This window comes from Podarcis gaigeae (genome assembly GCF_964106915.1).
Source record: "Podarcis gaigeae genome assembly, chromosome: 11".
In the NCBI taxonomy this organism is placed as follows: Eukaryota; Metazoa; Chordata; class Lepidosauria; order Squamata; family Lacertidae; genus Podarcis; species Podarcis gaigeae.
Genome location: NC_139687.1, coordinates 29,712,160 through 29,733,797, shown reverse-complemented (window position 1 = coordinate 29,733,797; position 21,638 = coordinate 29,712,160). Strand labels below are relative to the sequence as shown.

Genomic DNA, 21,638 nt, shown 5'->3' with positions numbered 1-21,638 from the left:
GAGGTGGCCAAAGTACTGGAGCCTCAGCTTCACAATCTGTCCTTCCAGTGAGCACTCAGGGTTGATTTCCTTCAGTATGGAGAGGTTTGATCTTCTTGCAGTCCATGGGACTCTCAAGAGTCTCCTCCAGCACCATAATTCAAAAGCATCAATTCTTCGGCGATCAGCCTTCTTTATGGTCCAGCTCTCACTTCCATACATCACTACTGGGAAAACCATAGCTTTAACTATACGAACCTTTGTTGGCAAGGTGATGTCTCTACTTCTCAAGATGCTGTCTAGGCCTGTCATTGCCCTTCTCCCAAGAAGCAGGCGTCTTTTAATTTCGTGGCTGCTGTCACCATCTGCAGTGATCATTGAGCCCAAGAAAGTAAAATCTCTCACTACCTCCATTTCTTCCCCTTCTATTTGCCAGGAGGTGATGGGACCAGTGGCCATGATCTTCGTTTTTTTGATGTTGAGCTTCAGACCATATTTTGCGCTCTCCTCTTTCACCCTCATTAAAAGGTTCTTTAATTCCTCCTCACTTTCTGCCATCAAGGTTGTGTCATCTGCATATCTGAGGTTGTTGATATTTCTTCCGGCAATCTTAATTCCGGCTTGGGATTCATCCAGCCCAGCCTTTCGCATGATGAATTCTGCATATAAGTTAAATAAGCAGGGAGACAATATACAGCCTTGCCGTACTCCTTTCCCAATTTTGAACCAATCAGTTGTTCCATATCCATTTCTAACTGTAGCTTCTTGTCCCACATAGAGATTTCTCAGGAGACAGATGAGGTGATCAGGCACTCCCATTTCTTTAAGAACTTGCCATAGTTTGCTATGGTCGACACAGTCAAAGGCTTTTGCATAGTCAATGAAGCAGAAGTAGATGTCTTTCTGGAACTCTCTAGCTTTCTCCATAATCCAGCGCATGTTTGCAATTTGGTCTCTGGTTCCTCTGCCTCTTCTAAATCCAGCTTGCACTTCTGGGAGTTCTCGGTCCACATACTGCTTGAGCCTTCCTTGTAGAATTTTAAGCATAACCTTGCTAGCGTGTGAAATGAGTGCAATTGTGCGGTAGTTGGAGCATTCTTTGGCACTGCCCTTCTTTGGGATTGGGATGTAGACTGATCTTCTCCAATCTTCTGGCCACTGCTGAGTTTTCCAAACTTGCTGGCATATTGAGTGTAGCACCTTAACAGCATCATCTTTTAAAATTTTAAATAGTTCAGCTGGAATACCATCACTTCCACTGGCCTTGTTATTTGCAGTGCTTTCTAAGGCCCATTTGACTTCACTTTCCAGGATGTCTGGCTCAAGGTCAGCAACCACACTACCTGGGGTATACGAGACATCCATTTCTTTCTGGTATAATTCCTCTGTGTATTCTTGCCACCTCTTCTTGATGTCTTCTGCTTCTGTTAGGTCCTTTCCACTTTTGTCCTTTATTATGGAAATCTTTGTATGAAATGTTCCTTTCATATCTCCAATTTTCTTGAACAGATCTCTGGCTCTTCCCATTCTATTGCTTTCCTCTATTTCTTTGCATTGCTCGTTTAAGAAGGTCTTCTTGTCTCTCCTTGCTATTCTTTGGAAATCTGCATTCAATTTCCTGTATCTTTCACCATCTCCCTCGCATTTTGCTTGCCTTCTCTCCCCCGCTATTTGTAAGGCCTCATTGGACAGCCACTTTGCTTTCTTGCATTTCCTTTTCATTGGGATGGTTTTCGTTGCTGCCTCCTGTATAATGTTACGAGCCTCCATCCATAGTTCTTCAGGCATTCTGTCCACCAAATCTAAATCCTTAAACCTGTTCCTCACTTCCACTGTGTATTCATAAGGGATTTGACTTAGATTGTATCTTACCGGCCCAGTGGTTTTTCCTACTTTCTTCAGTTTAAGCTTGAATTTTGCTATAAGAAGCTGATGATCTGAGCCACAGTCAGCTCCAGGTCTTGTTTTTGCTGACTGTATAGAGCTTCTCAATCTTTGGCTGCAGAGAATATAATCAATCTGATTTCGATGCTGCCCATCTGGTGATGTCCATGTGTAGAGTCGTCTCTTGTGATGTTGGAAAAGCGTGTTTGTGATGACCAGCTTGTTCTCTTGACAGAACTCTATTAGCCTTTGCCCTGCTTCGTTTTGATCTCCAAGGCCAAACTTGCCAGTTGTTCCTTTTATCTCTTGACTCCCTACTTTAGCATTCCAATCCCCTATAATGAGAAGAACATCCTTCTTTGGTGTCACTTCTATAAGGTCTTGTAAGTCTTCATAGAATTGGTCAATTTCAGTTTCTTCAGCACAAGTAGTTGGTGCATAAACTTGGATTACTGTGATGTTAAAAGGTCTGCCTTGGATTCGTATCGAGATCATTCTATCATTTTTGAGATTGCATCCCAGTACAGCTTTCGCCACTCTTTTGTTGACTATGAGGGCCACTCCATTTCTTTTACGGGTTTCTTGCCCACAGTAGTAGATATGATGGTCATCCGAACTGAATTCACCCATTCCCGTCCATTTTAGTTCACTGATGCCCAGGATGTCAATATTTATTCTTGCCATCTCATTTTTGACCACCTCCAACTTACCCAGGTTCATGGTTCTTACATTCCAGGTTCCTATGCAATATTTTTCTTTACAGCATTGGACTTTCCTTTCGCTTCCAGGCATATCCGCAACTGAGCGTCCTTTCGGCTTTGGCCCAGCCGCTTCATCAGCTCTGGATCTACTTGTACTTGCCCTCCGCTCTTCCCCAGTAGCATGTTGGACGCCTTCCGACCTGAGGGGCTCATCTTCCAGCGTCATATCTTTTATATGCCTGTTGTCTTTGTCCATGGAGTTTTCTTGGCAGGGATACTGGAGTGGCTTGCCGGTTCCTCCTCCAGGTGGATCACGTTTGGTCAAAACTCTCCACTATGACCTGTTCATCTTGGGTGCCCTGCTCGGCATAGTTCATAGCTTCTCTGAGTTCTTCAAGCACCTTCGCCACGGCAAGGCAATGATCCATGAAGGGGTTCTCAGATATAGAAAGTGCAATAAGGTGCACAGCCTATTGCATGATGGCTAGTGGAGACATGGGTGGCACTGTGGTCTAAACCACTGAGCCTCTTGGGCTCGCCGATTAAAAGGTTGGCGGTTCAAATCCAAGCGACGGGGTTAGCTACCGTTGCTTTGTCCCAGCTCCTGCCAACCTAGCAGTTCGAAAGCACACCAAAAGTGCAAGTAGATTAATAGGTACCACTCCGGTGGGAAGATAAACGGTGTTTCTGTGCACTGCTCTGGTGTCAATGTTCCGTTACACCAAAAGCGGCTTAGTCATGCTGGCTACATGACCTGGAAAAACTGTTTGCAGAGCGATCAAACACCAGCTCCCTCAGCATGTAAAATGAGATGAGCACCACCACCCCAGAGTCGTTCGTGACTGGACTTAACTTTCAGAGGTCCCTTTACCTTTAGTGGAGACGTATATGGACTTTCCTGAATCTCAAAGAGGTACCCACAAAATTAGTGTGTTCTCTCACCTTTGTCCCAGAAGAAATTACTCCAAGACATGCCCAATTTATGTGATATAGCCTTGCCTGATCCATGCCACATTGCCAGCAAGAAGCCGTCATATTTTTGTTTGCTTCCCACCCCCACCCCCTAGGCTCTGGGGAATGTGCATATCTCAACTGAATGTTGGACATTCTCCACGTGGTATGCATATTCTCCAGTCACAAAGTTCCATTCTAAAGCAGGGGATTAAAAATAGGCAAAACATTGTAAGCATACCTTAGTTAGGTCCCAATGGACTACAACTCCCATCATTCCCAGGAATGTTGGGAGCTGTAGTCCCAAAACACCTGGGGTCCCAAGGTTGAAAAATACTAGACTAAAGTATTATTTTGAATAGCAGATGCATTGTATACATGATGGAATGGTGGAATTGTAGACAGGTAAAAAGAAAGTGGGACGTGGGTGGCGCTGTGGGTTAAACCACAGAGCCTAGGACTTGCTGATCAGAAGGTCGGCGGTTCGAATCCCCACGATGGGGTGAGCTCCCGTAGCTCAGTCCCTGCTCCTGCCAACCTAGTAGTTCCAAAGCATGTCAAAGTGCAAGTAGATAAATAGGTACCGCTCCAGTGGGAAGGTAAACAGCGTTTCCGTGAGCTGCTCTGGTTTGCCAGAAGCAGCTTAGTCATGCTGGCCACATGACCCAGAAGCTGTACGCTGGCTCCCTCGACCAATAAAGTGAGATGAGCGCCACAGCCCCAGAGCTGGCCACGACTGGACCTAATGGTCAGGGGTCCCTTTACCTTTTTTAAAAAGAAAACAACATTCAAGGGAGTGCCATAAAACATTGTCTCTGGGCAGCTGTAGCTATGCTACGAGGAGGAAGCAGTAGTGGGAAAAAAATTACTATGAATGTCCAGGGCATAAACATGAATCCAGAGCAGTGCTATGTACATATTTAATCAATTCTTAGGCCACTGGGCTGTGATTTAATCCCAGGTCTAGTACAATCATATTTTTTACTTCCACTGGGCCATGCTGTAATGGACGTTAGTGCTAAACCCCTATGTCTGACTCTTCACATCTCCTTTATTACTAAATCAAGGCCTTGGCATGGCTATTAGAAAAGACACATTGTCTGAGGGGCTTAGATTAACAATGAACCTGGTAATTGTCCGGAAATATATATTTAATTCATAAAAAGTCTTAAATCATGACATAATGTTGAGGACGTTTTTAAAAGAAAATGAAATACTAGTAATCACAAATTAATTGAGAATATTAGAGCTATTCCTTTTCCTGACAGTATAAAACTTTTTACCATTTTTGTGCCACCACTTCTTAAATTCTGTTTTTTCATTAATTCCAAGATGTTAATGATGAAATATATCCATTTTTGATTGCAAGTGGGTAGAGAGCTAGACCATAAGGGTTGCTTTTTCTGTGTTTCAACAGCATTTTCCTGCTCTACATTACCCTCTTTCTCCTTCCTTTCTTCTATGCGAGGAAAGTTAGATTAGGAACACACACACACACACACACCGCTTTTAGGCTGTTGTGCTGGAATATAAGGAATTGTTTAGGTCTGTTCTTTACATACCCACTAATTCTTATACACAGAATCTACCAAACAAATGGCTGCAGCTGTCAGCATGACAGTACTGTGCACCTGGTCATATTCTTTCCCTGCCTAATCATAATACAGTGGTACCTCGGGTTAAGTACTTAATTCGTTCTGGAGGTCCGTACTTAACCTGAAACTATTCTTAACCTGAAGCACCACTTTAGCTAATGGGGCCTCCTGCTGCTGCCGCGCCGCCGGAGCACGATTTCTGTTCTCATCCTGAAGCAAAGTTCTTAACCTGAAGCACTATTTCTGGGTTAGCGTGGTCTGTAACCTGAACCGTATGTAACCTGAGGCACCACTGTATCAAGTTTGTCAGTGCTGATAGCCCCAAACCATATTTCATTTCTGGTTCCTCATTCTTCTGCTCTTAAGTCCTCCACATCATTTTGCTTTCTTCTTCTTATTGAGTCCTCATATGAATTTATCCTGATACACAAATCTTTGTATGCAGTTTTGCCTAATGCATGCATTTCTGCCAAGCAATTTTCCCTAATATATGCAACTTCATTATAGTGTATGCATTTTGTACATATTACTTAACTGGAGAACTGCAATGCTTACTATGGTGCAATTCCCTGAAAACTCCATGATAGACTGTATGTGCAAAGGAAATGCCTGTAACATGATGCTTAGGTTACACTGGCAATAGTTCAGTTAAATCTAGGGCTGTGCACTGGATTCAGCCAAATCCTGAAGCAAATTGGGTCAATTTATGCCTTGCTCAGATTGGGTTGAAGTAGCTGCAAATCACTACAGAGGAGATCAGCTTGTCCCATACAGTGGTACCTCGGCTTAAGTACTTAATTCGTTCCAGAGGTCCGTTCTTAACCTGAAACTGTTCGTAACCTGAAGTGCCACTTTAGCTAATGGGGCCTCCAGCCGCCACCGCACCACTGGAGCACGAGTTCTGTTGTAATCCTGAAGCAAAGTTCTTAACCCGAGGTACTATTTCTGGGTTAGTAGAGTCTGTAACCTGAAGCATATGTAACCTGAAGCGTATGTAACCCGAGGTACCACTGTACAGGGTTGAGGAGAATTGTGCTGATCTGAAGCTCAGGCAGATGCCAACATTTCAGTAGACAATCATCCTCTGCTTGGCTCCGTGTTCATCACATGACCTTGGGCAAACAAAATCTTTCAGTTGGACACACACACACACACACACCATTTCTAAAATGAGACTCATAATGACCAACTTCAACCAAAGTTGGTAGGCATTCGCTAGGTTCAACGTGAAAATTACTTTAGAAAAAGGACTGGTGTATAAAGGATCAATCAAAATAGCAACAGTACATATAGAGCTATCAGTATGACATATTTATTTATTTAAAACTAAGAAGAAGATTCTCTCTTCTTATTGTGCCATGTTCCATCCTACTAACACATAGGGAGGAATATAATATAGTATATACTGGAGCTGTCAAATGTATAACATATTTTCTAGGAGCAAAATGCAGAATGTGCAATTAACTTGCTTAGCATGGGTTTCAACAGTTTTGTATGTTTTTCAGAAAGAAATGTTAGCAGTCTGAGAATTGTTGAGAAGGCAGCATGCAACCTTCTGCTCTTTGCAAAATTATTTCCTTTATGATTGCTTCACTTGCAATGTTCATAAAAGCTGGGAAAATATGATGATCAGTTTTTTAAGAAGCAACCACTTTTTTGTTTTTTGTTTCTAACACATCCTCATCCTACTCTAGCTATGGGAATCTGTTCATAATAACATCATTATGCACATATATTACTTCCTAGATTGGGAACTATCTGACTAAACTGAATGTGCAGAATATTAATCTAAGCCAAGTCACGGTATAGCCACACTGCATTGCTTTGAGCAGAACATTCACATTTTCATGAAACTAGCTTGGACTAGAGCTGGATCAGGGCCCCTGGTTTGATCAGCCACTATAATAACTTTGCTGTAGAGCAGATCCTGAAACACAAGTATTTAAGTGATATATTATTGGGACATATAAATTAGTAACAGATCCTATGACTTCACCTACTAAGATTATTACACATAGGTTGAGATATTTAAAATCACAATGATTTTAATGGTTCCATTTTTTTTAAGGTGTGTTTCTCTCCCACTGAAAAAAGTGGGACACAGAAATGCTTCAGTTTAATATGGTCATGGCCAATATATCAATTTTGTTTAAGTGTGTCCTACTATCCAATACTTTTTAAAGTTTTAATAATTTCTTTAATACTTAATATGGATAATCTATTGTTTTAGCACAGAAATACCTTCATTATAAGGCATTTTCTTTGCTAAAGCAGCAGAATATTGTTAGTCAAACCTTTTCAAAGTTCATCATTGCCAAAATTCAGAAATATAAGTAGGGATTGCAAAAATGACCCATTTGTTGCCTCCTTGCTCTTGCTTTTATCAAAAATGAGTAATTTAGTACAAGAGACATACTGTAAACTCCCTGTACAAAATATCTAAGGTGAACTGGAGATAGAGAATGGGACCAAGAAGCCTTCCAAAAGCGGAAGTACTATAGTACTAAGTCACTTCAGTTACCTCACAGTATTAATAAGTTCATGATTGAGTTTGTCTTCATATTCTGAGCAAAGGCCTTCAGATAACACAACAAAACCAATAAACAATTACAAGTTATATAATAGCCTTCTATTTAATTAACCCTTGGCAATTAAAGTTTCCCCAATATATTTTAATTTAATTTTAACATAAGACCACTGTCCAACCAGCAGCTGAAGATTTTTTTTTTTTAAAAAAAATATGGTTGTTGCTTGGTTGCCTCCCTCAATAAATCTATTTTTCCTGAACTCTCTCTTTTCCTCTCTCATCCCCTAAACTTGCTTAAACACAACTCATTTCTTTAGAAGCTTACTCACATCAAATGAACACACATAGAAAATTATCATGCTCACTGTGGAATTCTAATGGAGCATCTCTGATCCCTGCCGTTTACACACACTGGGTGCTTCCGAGTCCATATGTCTAACAGGGACGACTGCAGGGAGAACAAAGATTTCATGGATGGCTTCCGATGGAGTGCACAGGGGTGTCCTGGGGAAAAAAGTTACCTGCTTTTCCCCAGCACATTTTCCGTATCCCCAATTCTGTGCTACGGAATGCAATCAAAAGCTTGTCTGAGCATAGCCTTAAGCTAACCATCATCACTAATCTAGTCCCAGCACAGTATTTCACATCTTTTATATAAAATTTCAGGCTGGATCCTGGCTGAGGGCTGCTTCATGTGTGATATGGAAGGCTGCCGGCAAAAAGTGTTTCTGTGGATTTGGGGACATGTTTGGGGTTAGTTTGATAATGTGGGGTCAATGCAAGCTTGGCATGCAGCCATGAATACTTCACACATGATCAAGGTGCTCCACATGGAAAGCCAAGTAGGAAAGTTAGAGCCTTGGGCTACAGAAGCAATTTTCAACAGCCCTCGGCATCTAGGCTAGAATGTAAAAGACAGACCGGTCATGCCCTCTTCTTCATAACTATAAAAACTGTACACTTCTTTTAGATGGTTGCAGATCTCCTGGTGGCCAAGGTGCACCATGGTCCTTCAAGTCCCCCCACATGAATGGGAGCATCCTTTCAGTATGGGTTTCCTTGCCAACTTAGCTCAGCCAAAATTCTCCATACGGATCTCATACCACCTTACTGAAATTCATCAGGATCATACCATATTGCAGAGCTCAAAAGATGAAAACGTATTAAGCAATAATGAGTAATAATAATAAGCAATCTAATTGCTTAAAAACACGAGAAGCTGATATTTGGCATGTAATTAGTTCATTTCATCTCTTTTCTTTAACACTGGCAGGTCCCCCCCCTTCTCCCCACTTAAATGATATAGAAGAGTATGAAAAAGGGTTCTTTTGAAGCTATTTTGTTTTCAGTAATAAGCTGATTTTCCACCAGGTATCAGATTTGCCATTCGGAGATGGCTGCATAACTGGATTCGGCTTTCAGGGCATGACTATAGAAATGAGAGCCATAAGGATTCCCAGTTGTTTCGGCATGACAGCTGTATGGGGTAGAAGGCTCCCCATTTATCATTTTTGTGAAAGCCATATTTCTACGATGGCTGGAACTCCTTGGGGGTATATTGAAACTGACACACAGAGAAGCAGACGGGGGCGTTTACCCGGCTACATAACACCAAAGATTTTATTTCTTTTCTTTGCAAGTTCTGGCCTTTTCTATACCCCTCTTTCTAACCACAACAGGCATAGCTGAGCATTGTCACAACAGTAATCTCAACCCCCTTGAATTAACATTTGGACCCAGGTTTCTTTTTGAACTCTGTCTCCAGTTCATTGTCCAAGAAGAAGCTCAATTTGTTCACCGTTTTTTCTATATATATATATATATTAAACTATATTGAAGAAGGAGGGAGAAAGGTTCCTGAGCAATGTTTGCCCAGATTTGTACATTCCAATGTATTTTTCTAATTTATTTATTATATCCTATTTAAGATATTTCTTACCTGTCCTTCACCATAAGGTCTAGGGTGTAGGTTACAACCCTATAATCATATACAGTTGTACCTTGGGTTACATAGCTAGCCTCCCCGAAGGGGGGAGCAGTGACAGGAGCAGTGTAACGGTCAGGAGAAAGGTTGCCGGCTGGGCGCGCGCGCCAAGTTCGAATGTACAGGCGCGCGGGACAGCAGAAAACCCGGATTGGGAACCAGGTCCTAAAGCCCGCCGGAGGCGGGGGGGAAGACTCAGGGGACTCAGCGTCAGAAGAGTCTAGAAAGGGCAAGACCCCAGCGGACAGGCGGACCCAGAGGAGGAAAGAGCAAAGGAAGAGGTGGAGCAAGGCTAGAGTCTTAAACTGGTGTCTGGGGGGAGGAGATTCAGACGGAGCTTCAGCGGTCTAGAGTTTGAGACGTAGAGCTGTGCGCCGCAGCTTCAAAATCGAAACTGAACTTCAATAAAGACTTTTGTATATAACAACGAACTGGCGTTGGTCCTTTGTGAGCTGGGACCTCGGGCAGCTCTGACACATACGCTTCAGGCTACATACGCTTCAGTTTACAGACTCCACTAACCCAGAAATAGTGCTTCAGGTTAAGAACAGTTTCAGGTTAAGTATGGACCTCCAGAACGAATTAAGTACTTAACCCGAGGTACCACTGTAACACCAAAATCCAATAAAGGAAATTAAAACAAACCAAAGAATGTACATCAAATAACAGAGGTGGCCTCACAAAAACCACAAATACAAATAGATAAAGAAAAGTATATTCAGCAAACAACAGAAACAATATAATGAGATTGCTGAATGATACCGCTTCATGGCTGGTATTTTGTGGTTCTTGACAGACTTTATCAAATTTATATCAGAGACAATACAGTTCGGAAGGTTAGGAAATTGATAGTTGTTGTTACATGGCAATAGATAAGTTGAAGCATCTCACACAGAAGTTAAATCCATTTTGTCTACTTTCAAGTGCTTGTGTCAGCATGGAAAACATTGGCCCAACTGTGTGATGATGAGGCGTTTTGCATGAACAGCATTTGGTGTGGTGATAACATCTGTATGGAACCATTTGAAGCATCCAGGTGGTGGCTGTAGTCATAATGTTTAAACTGGCTCTCAGGCAGTGATGGGGAGCCTGTGACTCTCAGATGTTGCAGAGGTTGGCAATGTGAACGGGATTCTGTTGGTCACCTGGCTTCCCAGCATGGCATATTGCTGCCACTTCCTGAGTTCTCTACAGCCATGCCCCTCCCCTTCTCAGTAACTGGCAGTACCAAGTCAGTGACACAATCCCATCCACAGTGCCTGCTACTGACTACAATCCCCACCATCCCCCTAACCATCAGCCCTGCTGTCTGGGACTGATGGGAGTTGGAGTCCAACCACATCTGGGAGGGCATCTGTTCCCCACTCCTGCTCCAGATGACAAGAGGGATTTGATCTGATTTGTCATTTAAGCTGATCAGTTTTAAACTGATTCTCACTGGTGACACTGCAATGTCATACCTGTGAACTGCTCCAGAAAACTGGGACAGCCCTCCCCCCCCCCCGCAAAAATATGTCAGCCATTTGGAGTACCTTGCCCTTGTGTGATTTGGGGCCAAGTTCTCGCACCCCAAAAATGTTTTTTTCTGGTCCACAATCTCATGTGGTGCCTCAAAACGCTCATGGTTTTTTGCACCATACCTTCTAAAGTGCTATTTTTCAGGTCCACAATGTGCATTTTTGTTTATTGTGCCAGAATAAAGTGATTTTTCTGGATCCACAATCTTACGTGGGCCAGGTTACTCACATGGGATTTCAAACCTGGAAGGTGGTGTCCCAGATTTGAGCTGTGTTGGAAAGTATGCAATGCAGGAGACGCTCTAACATGAAAGTACTGGCATCTTTTCTTCCTGTTCACCTTTCATTTTGAAAATGAACTTTCTTTTCTTCAGTGTGCTACCAGTCTGGGGAAAATGTGTGCTACTAGTCTGTGTAAATGTTTTGACACTTTCCTACTAGATGCCTTTTTATGTATATAAAATAATTGCTTTACCCTCCTTCACGTTATAAACCTGTGACAAACTGTATATACTTCAACAAAACTGTTTTATTTCCCCCCCTTGTGTTCTCTCTGATATTTCAGCTAACTCCTTTGATTTTACATACTTCAAAAGTCCACTGTGGGGGAAGATGCTTTGTTCTTTCTTCATTATTTTGCCTAAGAAGAGAAAGCAAAGAAAATAGAGTAAAAAATTCACAGACCTGCCCATGATGCCATTTCTTGAAAAAAAAAACATTATATTGCTACTTTCCTATTTTTTCCTAGAATTGGCATCTCCCCCCTTTCTTTTTGTTCTTCTTTAACAATGAATAATGGAGCAATATTTCCATGTGATGCTAAGAGGTGATCCTTATGACCCCAAATTTGCCCTCAGCGTATGATGAATTCAAAGGGGCACACAACTAGTTGAGAAATGACTGTCTGATTGTTCAGTCTTGCAAACAAATAAATTATCAGCACATGATATAGTGAGCAACAAATAATGCTGATACTTAGAAACTTGAGTTGGATGAATTTGAGCTGCTGAGATATCATTCATTAACAGTTTCAGTATGTGGACTCCTCTAGTATATGAATTGGTGTCCCCACTACTGAAGGCAGTTGCTCCTTTTTAGGACTCCACTTTATTCAACAGTAGGATGTATACAGCACAAAGCTTGGGTTTCCATTTTTGGGTACTTTTTAAGGTACTTTGCTACTCTTAAGGTGCTTTAAGTTACCTTAAGGTACTCTTTCACGGACTTGAACAAATTTTGTCCATGGTGCCTATTATTACTCAGAAATTACTCAGTAATTATTTTTCTACCACTTTTCTATCCAAAGACCACCTAAGTGGTGCACAAATGTTAATTGAAACATAAAAAATAAAATAAAATACAAGTTCTAATCAATGAAGTAAAACACTGAGGGCTGTATTCAGTGAAATAATTGCACTTGTGCATGTACTATTGCTAGCCCAAAGGGACTTGCCCTTCTTCCCTGCTCCTACCATCCCCAGATATACTCCACGCAGTTGGAGGGAAATCCCTTAGGGAATTTAGGGAAGATACAAGGGAGAACATTTTGTTGCACAAGGAGAGGTCCTTGTGCTGATGGAATCTTGGCCTCAGCACTACATTGAATACAACCCTAAGAAAATCAACATGTCAAGGATGTCTGTGGTAGATGAATAAGGGAGGCTGGAACAATTCAGATCGGGAAAAGCAGGTGAAGAAGCCAAGCATACCTTTCAGGGAAGCACATTCCAAACTATAGGTGTCACAATTCCCAGGACCCTAGTTAAACCCAGCACTGTGAACTGGGGTTGGAACTGGGTTAGAAATCAATGGAACATTATTTGTTTACTGGTAGCTCTTTTCTAAACTGCCCTTTATAATTCCAGAGTGGCTCACAACCTTACATTCCACTAAAATCAGCACAGTGGGATGCAATAAAATATAATAAAACATATCAACATCCACAGTGGACCCATCAGTTATTTCAATAAGCCTGGGATTAATAACCAGTAATGCCTGGGTGGGGAAAAATTATTTAGCAAATATTGGAAACTCATTGGAATTGGTGCTTGCCTTATTATGGAGGGGAGTTGATTCCCTAAACTGGGTACCACAATGGAAACCTCCCCCAGGTGGCAACAAAACCAAGAGGACCTCCTTTAAAGATCTCAATATGAACAAATAAATCTAGATATTTAAGGTGTGTGAATGTATATATAAAACTTTACATCAGAATCCATTAAATAAATAAAAAACTACCCAGCTGGGGTTAACAGAACAGACATTGGTACTAAAACACAAAATAATGGACTGTGAAAACTATTGAAATTCATTCCTAATGCCAGCAAAGATTCCAGAACCCACATTAAACCACTGCTTTGGGGCAACCATAAACATGGTGCTAAGTGAAAGCAGTATTGAAACAAGAACTACTACAAAGGTTTCGATTAGGTACTAAAATGAATCCATTGTGGGAAGTGATACGGACAGAAGAAATCCACAACAAAAACAGACATGCAAGTAATGATTTCGGAGCAGCTCGAGAAACCAAAATAATGTCATCTTTCTGACAATAATAATCGCCAACACATTTTAATCAAGGAATTCCCTAGCTCAAATGGTTTTGAGTGGTGGAATGCAATTATGTAATTGGCTGACTGAGTGCTTTGCTGCACATCTTGCACAACTGCTTTACTACATAGGCACATGGAACTCATTTTTGTGGGTTCAGACATTCCCCCAGTTTGTGCTACCTAGATATAATGGGCCTGCCAAGCCAATTTTCTAAGCCACAATGTGAACTACTACTGCTGCTGCTGCTACTTTTTGTTGTTGTTGTTGTTGTTGTTGTTGTTAACTTTTTACGGCTAGATCCTATACTTGTAGCTGACTGGCTAAAGTCACTTCTGAGGGAAATGTGACTCTTTATGCTTACCCTTAGCCTTCCATGTCTTTAATTGCTTTCCTGTATCTTCAAGTCACTTCTCAAAACCCGTCTAATCCACAGTGCCAAGAAATGAAAATATATCTTCATGTCATAAAAAAAGAACAGTTCACAAGTTTATCAACAGCAGGCTTGCTGACATCAGGAATTTGTGTAACTACTTGCTTCATCGCACTCTCTCTGCCAGCCCCTGGACATGGTTTTTTCCAAGTTGATACCCATGATGAACTCTCGTCAAGTTAGCGGTTGTTAAAGACGTTTCTTTGGCTATCGGGCCTTATATTTTGCTGATGCTAAAATAAGAGTAACTCTTAGGGTTGAAATGATATGTATTAATCTTCAACTGTTTTAGACCTAACCTGCAACTTGAAACCCACTTTTGATTCTTAAGTGTATATGTCTTTCTGCAATTCCTGGTAAAACTGTGAGGTAGAAAAGTGGGCAAAATTATTGACCGATATCTTTAGTGGTTGTATAAGAGAGGCAGGTTTTCTGCCCTCATTTGGGCCTGGTCTTGCATTCATCTTCTCCTTCCCTCCGAAATGATATGCTGCCAGTGGTGTGATACCTTATGTAATGTTGAGGAACAACTATTTGTGAGTAAGATGCAGTTCCATGCTAAAGGTGTCTACAAAATAATTAAACAGAAGAAAAGGATTAACAGATGTTTTTCAATACCCAACCTGTAATATATATTCGAACAGTTTTGGAAGAAGAAGTACTGGAAAGGTTGTGTAAGATCAACAACACCAAGCATTTCTAAATATTTTTGAGATAAACTTCCCAGTTTATTTTGCATTCAACCAAGGAGCAAGCTTGTATCATATTGGTAATTGTTGCAGAATTTGTATACTTTCCATTTTGGAGCAAAAAATTCACTGTTTCTTTGCCTACTCAGAAACTAGTGAGTGATGACTTAAAGGGGTATGATAGATACCCTCTTGGAAAAGACTCATTTGTTGAGTTGAAGTATGTTGAAGTATGTGTGAAAAGTTGCATTTTCACTCTTTACAAGAGGCAAATGTATGGTTCTAATTACTTTCCAGGCATTTATCCTGTGACTGAAATATTTGAATCCAGTCTCTGGGCCTGAGTGCCAATGCCCCATACTAATTTGCTGTAGCCTTCGTTTCAGTATTTCACATCCCCCCCCCCCCCATGGTCGGTCCAGGTGCAAGCTGAAGTCGATAAAAGCTGGCAGCATTTGTTTTATTGTGAACCTTATTCAGCCTGATATTTAATTACGTTTCCGTGTGGATTTGTAATGTGGATTAATAGTTTTATTGTAAGCCTGCGATTAGTTTCTGTTTGTTCTAATTTCTGTTTGGCTCTCTTGACCTTGAGGTGAAAATCTCCCACACGGAGAAGATGTATTCCCTCAATTTAATGCCAGTCTGAGGTGTTTCTCCTGCATCATCAGATCAATGAAAAGTAAATAGCCTACACTTCTTGTTTCACAGTGCAGTATTGATCTTTCTTCAGCTTTTGCTTCCCTTTTTTTCCCCTGCGTCTTGTGTCTTTCAACCCCTGGGACCAAAGTGATTGCCATAGATTGGACAAGCTAACAAGCGCATGATAAGGAACTAGTGTTTTGTGGTATTCTCGCATACACATGCTTGGTATATAAACCCAGACTTCTCTGCATTGAAAGAGAGGTGCCATTTTGTGTATGGCACAAGTCGCTGTGAGAGACAAACCAGAGGGAAAGCAGTAGAACAACAGAGGATTTAATTCTTCACACCGGTCTTTTATTTTTGCAGCTGGTGCCAAGCATGGTAAGGAGATCCCTGGACATTACTTAAGACAAGAAGCCCTGTGGGGAACGTTGTAAGCCGTTTCTTGCCTTGGTGAACATATGGGACTCTGGCAGCTTGGAAGGTAAGTCTGAACTTGAGACGGTAGTGACCATATTTTCATTTTTGTCAAGCCCTGTTTGAATGCTGGCTTTCAACATCCTGTGTCACACATGTTACAGGCAGTGCTTTGAAGTTACTAACAAAGATGGTTCTTTTTTCTTATTGTAAGTAAAAGATGGGGTTCCCATTGCTTCTCAGAAGTTTGTTTTGTTTGATTGTTTGGGTTTTTTTAAGAAAAAGAATGGGTTGATTTTAGGGAGGAGAAATGCATTCACTTGCCTTCTAAATGTATAATGTAATGGAAATACCATACTTTGTAAATCTAAGTGCTTACCTCTCTTCAAGTCTGTTCAAGCTGTGATATTATACACACTGTGCTATCTACACACACACACACACACACACACACACACACACACTCTATGGGCCCTTCTCTGTCCAAAGTTTTCTTTGGTACACACACAAAATGGATAAATGAATAATGGATAGCATATCACACACTATGCAATCTGTTGTTTCCTTCAAATTGGTAGATATTTGGGCTGTGCTGATCTGTAGTTTTCTGACATTTCTTTCAGTTTGTGGGAATACAGTTGTTCTCTCTAAAGGTGCTTATTAGTCATGAGTGCCATTGACTGCTGCTGGAAAAGAAATAAATGTAAATATAAATAAGTAATTCATCCTCAAGTTACTTTTCACCTCCCCTTTCAGACACTCTGCAAGAGCAGGTGTGAGGAGATTATCATACTAGTTCCCTGACAGTAATCACAGATGTTCTGGTGTAGATGTAGTGAAAAGTTACTATTTTCTGTCTAATCAGTAAGGTTGTAGCCTTTTGTATATTAAGCACTGGAACATGTGCAGGGGCTTGTCACACTGCTTTCTTTTGTAATACTTAACACGTTCTCTCAGCTCCCCACAATTGCACACAAGCATTCCCTTCTGTAATTATTATTGCTGAGTATATCCGGATATACAGTCAGTACAATGTCCCTTGGACACCACTGCAATGCGGGTTACTGGACAGTATTTCCAGCAGTGCCATGGACAATGCAAGGTGTTACCTTTGTTATTTGAGTTGCTAAAAACAGAAAACATTGCACATGTCTCAAATTATATCTAATGCCGGAGCTCTTTTCTTTTGAAGCACTATGACATTTTTCACTTGGAGAGAGGTGCTTGTTCTCACCCGAGCTATTATGTAATCCTCAGGGTAACCCCACTCCTGATTTGAACACTATTAATTTTCTATTATAGCATGCTAAAGATGTTTTGCAGTGTGGCACTCACCTGCATTATTGAGTCAATGACCAATTGCAGAGTTGCTTGGTGCTGGTTGGGGCTTAACTCAACCCTTCGGGATCTCATTTATTATTTGCAGATATTGATTTTTTTGTGGGGGAGGGGGAGCAAGAAGTGTGACTCTAATACTGACTTAGACCTAGACTTACAGCTGTTAACACTTAATGGTCTGGTGACTAAACAAGCCCTGTGTGAAGCTTGCACGTTTATGAAGAGTACTGATGCACAAATAGATTATCCCATTCATTTGTTTTGTGACATTGGGGTGAACAACGCCTTTTGTTGTTGTTCTTTTGGCAATAGTTAAAATCTAATGTCCACCGTTTCTTCCCCAAATATCCTCTCGGCAGAAGACTATTAAATTGAGGGTGGAATGACCACTATATATTCAGTTTATACAAAATGAAATTATGCTAGAAAGAAAGCTTCTTGTTCAAAGTTAGCCAACATGGTACCTACAGAGGTGGTTGGACTACATCTCCCATCAGCCCCAGCCAGCATAGCCAATGGTCAGGGATGATGGGTGTTACCATCCAGCAGCATCTCAAGGGCACCACAGTGTCTATTCTTGTTCTAGTCAAATAATGACTGCGTCAAAACAAATTTTGAGCTTTATTCAAAACAAAAAAAATTCCTTCCAGTAGCACCTTAAAGACCAACTAAGTCAGTTCTTGGTATGAGCTTTCGTGTGCATGCACACTTCTTCTTCACTTCTTCGTGTGCATGCACACTTCTTCAGATGCATGCACACGAAAGCTCATACCAAGAACTGACTTAGTTGGTCTTTAAGGTGCTACTGGAAGGATTTTTTTTTGTTTTGACTATGGCAGACCAACACGGCTACCTATCTGTAATTTGAGCTTTATGTAAGCTAGGATCTTTGAAAATAAATTCCTAATTCAGTGTCAATATGGGCATACCAATCCTGACCACTGTAATTGTGGCATGTGCTAGGATAGAAGCAGGGGTACCAACTTGAATAAAATATTGGGTGGGGGAGGTAAGCCCTGCCCCACAAAATAAATCACATGTTGTGGTGAGTGGACACCATTTGAATGGCAATGCCCAACTTTGGGGGGGGGGTCTCCAGCCCCCTCAAATACTTTATTGGTGGAGCAAGAGGACCTTGCCTCCTAGGAGTTGGCTCCTATGGATCGAAACATACTGCTGGTCCCTCCTTGTATGACAAATGAACAGTTTTGGAAATTGTTCTCAAAAGCTGTCCTGAGTGTCAATGGGCATAAAGGCATGCAGGTATTAATATGGTGGTTGGTCCAGGGAATGAAGATGAATGATGCAGGTCTGTGTACACACACACACACACACACAAATTTGAGGCTGGTGTTTCTTGCAGTCCAATCTCTTGGAAGGAGCTTTGCGATAAGTCAGGATATAGGAAGGTGCTAAGGGCAAACCACAGGAGAGAGATGTTGCATTCATGCCCAGCTTGTAGCATCTGAAATACATTCAGCTGACCAGAGTGCTAGACAAGATGGATCTTTGGTGCAAGCTCCCAGTGCCCCTTTAAATCAGCAGTTCAAACTCAGTAGCTGGAAGCATCTTAAGAAGAGACTTTAATGTTACACTTCCAAACTCTGTCCATACCACATTTCACAACAGCACACTGAAGTGCAGGGTTGATTATTAAACCACACTATAACTGTAGCTCTGTGTGGGGAATAGGGATCTCCTGAAAACTCACAGGACCCTTAACAAACTACAGTTCCCAGGATTCTTTGGGGGAAATCAAAGTAGAATACGAGTGCTTTAAATGTATGGTGCAACTGTGGCCTTCAACTCAGCTGCTAGCAAGGTTGAAATCACAGAACATCACCAGAGCCTGTTTGTGAACAGCATTCAGTGTATTGAGCCATTTTAAGCCCAATGTTGATTTCTACTCATGCAGCTAAGAGTTTCACTTTATTGGGAGAGCAAAGTGTGGCTACAAACAAGACTGCATAACAAACCAAAAGTCATTGCTTCAGCAAAATAAGCATTCATTTTCTCTGAGTGGAGCAGGTGTGGCTTTGATTCCTCCCCCCCCTCATCCTACTTTCTGGTAATCAGCAGCATTTGTGGCTAATTCTCTCTAAATACTCACTTTGTTCTTTGACTAGTAGTCTACCCATTCACAGCCAAATGGAGCTTTAGAATGATTTTTCTGTCCACTGTTCAAAGTATAGTATATTTCAACGCATTTGTTATTACTGTGTTTAATGAAGAAGCAACTGTGTATTAATTGCAAATTTCATTTACTTCCGTGGAGTGATTATGCAAATAGGGATTTAGTCATTTTAGGCACCTATTATGAATGGGATTAGCCATGGGTGATGGGGTTCAGAGTTAGGTCCCATATTTCTAGCATAGCCATATCATTCAAGTGTTATGATCAAATGTTAAGCTACCATGTGAAGAGGTCCAGTGGGGATGAACATCATCATTCCAGCCCCTCTCCAGATTGTTGAGGGTGACTTTCTGAAGCAGGGAGCCAAAACGCCCTGAGTTTAAACACATGTGGAGAGCCTTTACAGCACAAGATGCTGTCCCTCGCTGCTGACAGTCACTTTCCACAAATAGGTGTATGACTGGGACAGTGATGGAATGGAGTTAGCATACCTATCTTCACCCCCATCCCCCTCTACACATAGTAACTTAAGACTTGATCATAATGCTTGAAGATGGAAAGGATAATGATGAGTATCCTGGTAAGAAAAGTGATTAGTTCACAAAAAGGCATCATCAAACTATAATGGATAGATTTCTTTGGGGACCATGGACAGCAGCATTGAATACTTGTACATTTGTTTAGAAGTCAAGGGCCAAAATGCTGCTTTCTAAAAGTAACATTTTGGCCATGTAAGACCATTTAGGTCTTATCCAGTTCACTTGGCCTATTGTGTATGTTGTTACTAGAATGAAATGGAGCAGTTCACTCAGCACTGACCTGCTGCTTGTCACCCATCCATCACCGTTCTTCTTCATATGACATCAGGCGGAATATTTCAGAAGACATAGAGAGCAACTGTTCTTTATACAAGTCCCGGGGTTGTTTCTCTTTCAACATTTGCTGCACCTTGTAAATAAAAACATGAAGAATTCAGAATTGTTCATCCTGCTAACCCTATGAGTATTCTGTTGCTATAAATATTAATTGCCCGGACAACAGGGAGGTTCATCGAACATTAGGTCAGGTTGTCATATATATTGCAGACATGAGTAACGGAATGAAATGTAGCACACGCTAATGATCAAATTTATCTCTCCAAAACGTATCAAAGAATTAGGTTGGGAACCCCTAGTTTTAGGACGGGGTGACAGTAGCAATTAAATGAAATTACTTCTCAGGGCAATACATATCACTCTGTTACCTTTTTATATATAAATAAATCCCCTAGTCACTTTATTTGCAGACTAACAAATAATGTTTATTGAGAAAAACTAGAGAGAAGAGTATAAATGAAGTCTTATACTGTAACTTATAATGGTCAGTTCACTAGAATTCCGTTTTGTCTCTATCTAGCAAAAAGAATAATTTCCGGTCATCCCCTCCACAATTGACTGCATATAAAAAAGCTAGGGGCAAGCTAAATACTTACCTATGCAGAGCAAGTGATTGTGGCTTAGGCTTTCTAATTGGATCGAAGCTGGTTTCAGGGGCTAAACACATCAAACAGCAGTATTTGTCAAGAAACTACAAGATTGATAAGGGTTGTGGCTAACATCAAGTGAATGCATCATGTGAATCTACAAGTGGGGCAAACTGGAAGCAGAATACGTAGCAATGTGAACCCACAGTGATGGGTGTGATTGTGCCAGTCTTCTTATACTCCACTGTTGTCCCTGTATAAGTATATACGGGGCTCCTTGGTTCTCCAACAACAAATAGACTTCAGCCACAGTCCTATGAATGCTAAACTTGAGTAATCAGACCAAATACAGCAGGGCTTATGTCTGAGTTGGTTACATTGTTTGTTTACTGCCATGCACTTCATTTCTTGAATTTGCCCTGTCTCAGCCAGTCTTGCTTTCTTCTGTACTGGTGCTTTATCTTGTGTAGCCTAGACATGGCAAATGTATTATCTTGGTCATCAAAACCACTGCCTTATTACACCTTTGTACGTATATCAGTCTTATTTTGTGAGTTCCTTTTCCACTCCTATTTTTACAGGGCCCTGCCTCCTTAATCGAGCAATTTGTAGCTTTTATTACAGAACTGACTTCATGTTGACGATGGTTTGCATTACTACTGATCACACAATACCCATGTGTGGGTTTATGTAGCTGAGGAAACAGGGATGTCCAGGGGTGTCAACTTGAATAAAATATTGAGGAGGGGGCAGGTAAGTCCAGCCCCACATAATCGATCAGAAGATGTAGCATGCACACACTATTTGAATGGCAATGCCTATCAACTTTTGA

General features: G+C 41.2%; 2 long non-coding RNA genes across 5 annotated transcripts in view; one reads left to right on the top strand and one right to left on the bottom strand.

The window, feature by feature from the left end:
• LOC310827376 overlaps positions 1-21,638 on the top strand; it is a 481,425-nt gene that overhangs the window by 262,567 nt on the left and 197,220 nt on the right. For all 4 annotated transcript variants that reach the window (XR_014556310.1, XR_014556311.1, XR_014556312.1 and 1 more), the window contains one exon: positions 15,822-15,939. This is a non-coding gene — a long non-coding RNA (uncharacterized lncRNA). The remainder of the gene's footprint in view (positions 1-15,821; positions 15,940-21,638) is intronic.
• On the bottom strand, positions 11,648-20,340 carry LOC310827378. The gene is made up of 3 exons (XR_014556316.1): positions 20,164-20,340; positions 16,419-16,555; positions 11,648-11,778 (listed from the first exon to the last, which is right to left on the bottom strand). It is a non-coding gene; the product is annotated as an uncharacterized lncRNA (long non-coding RNA).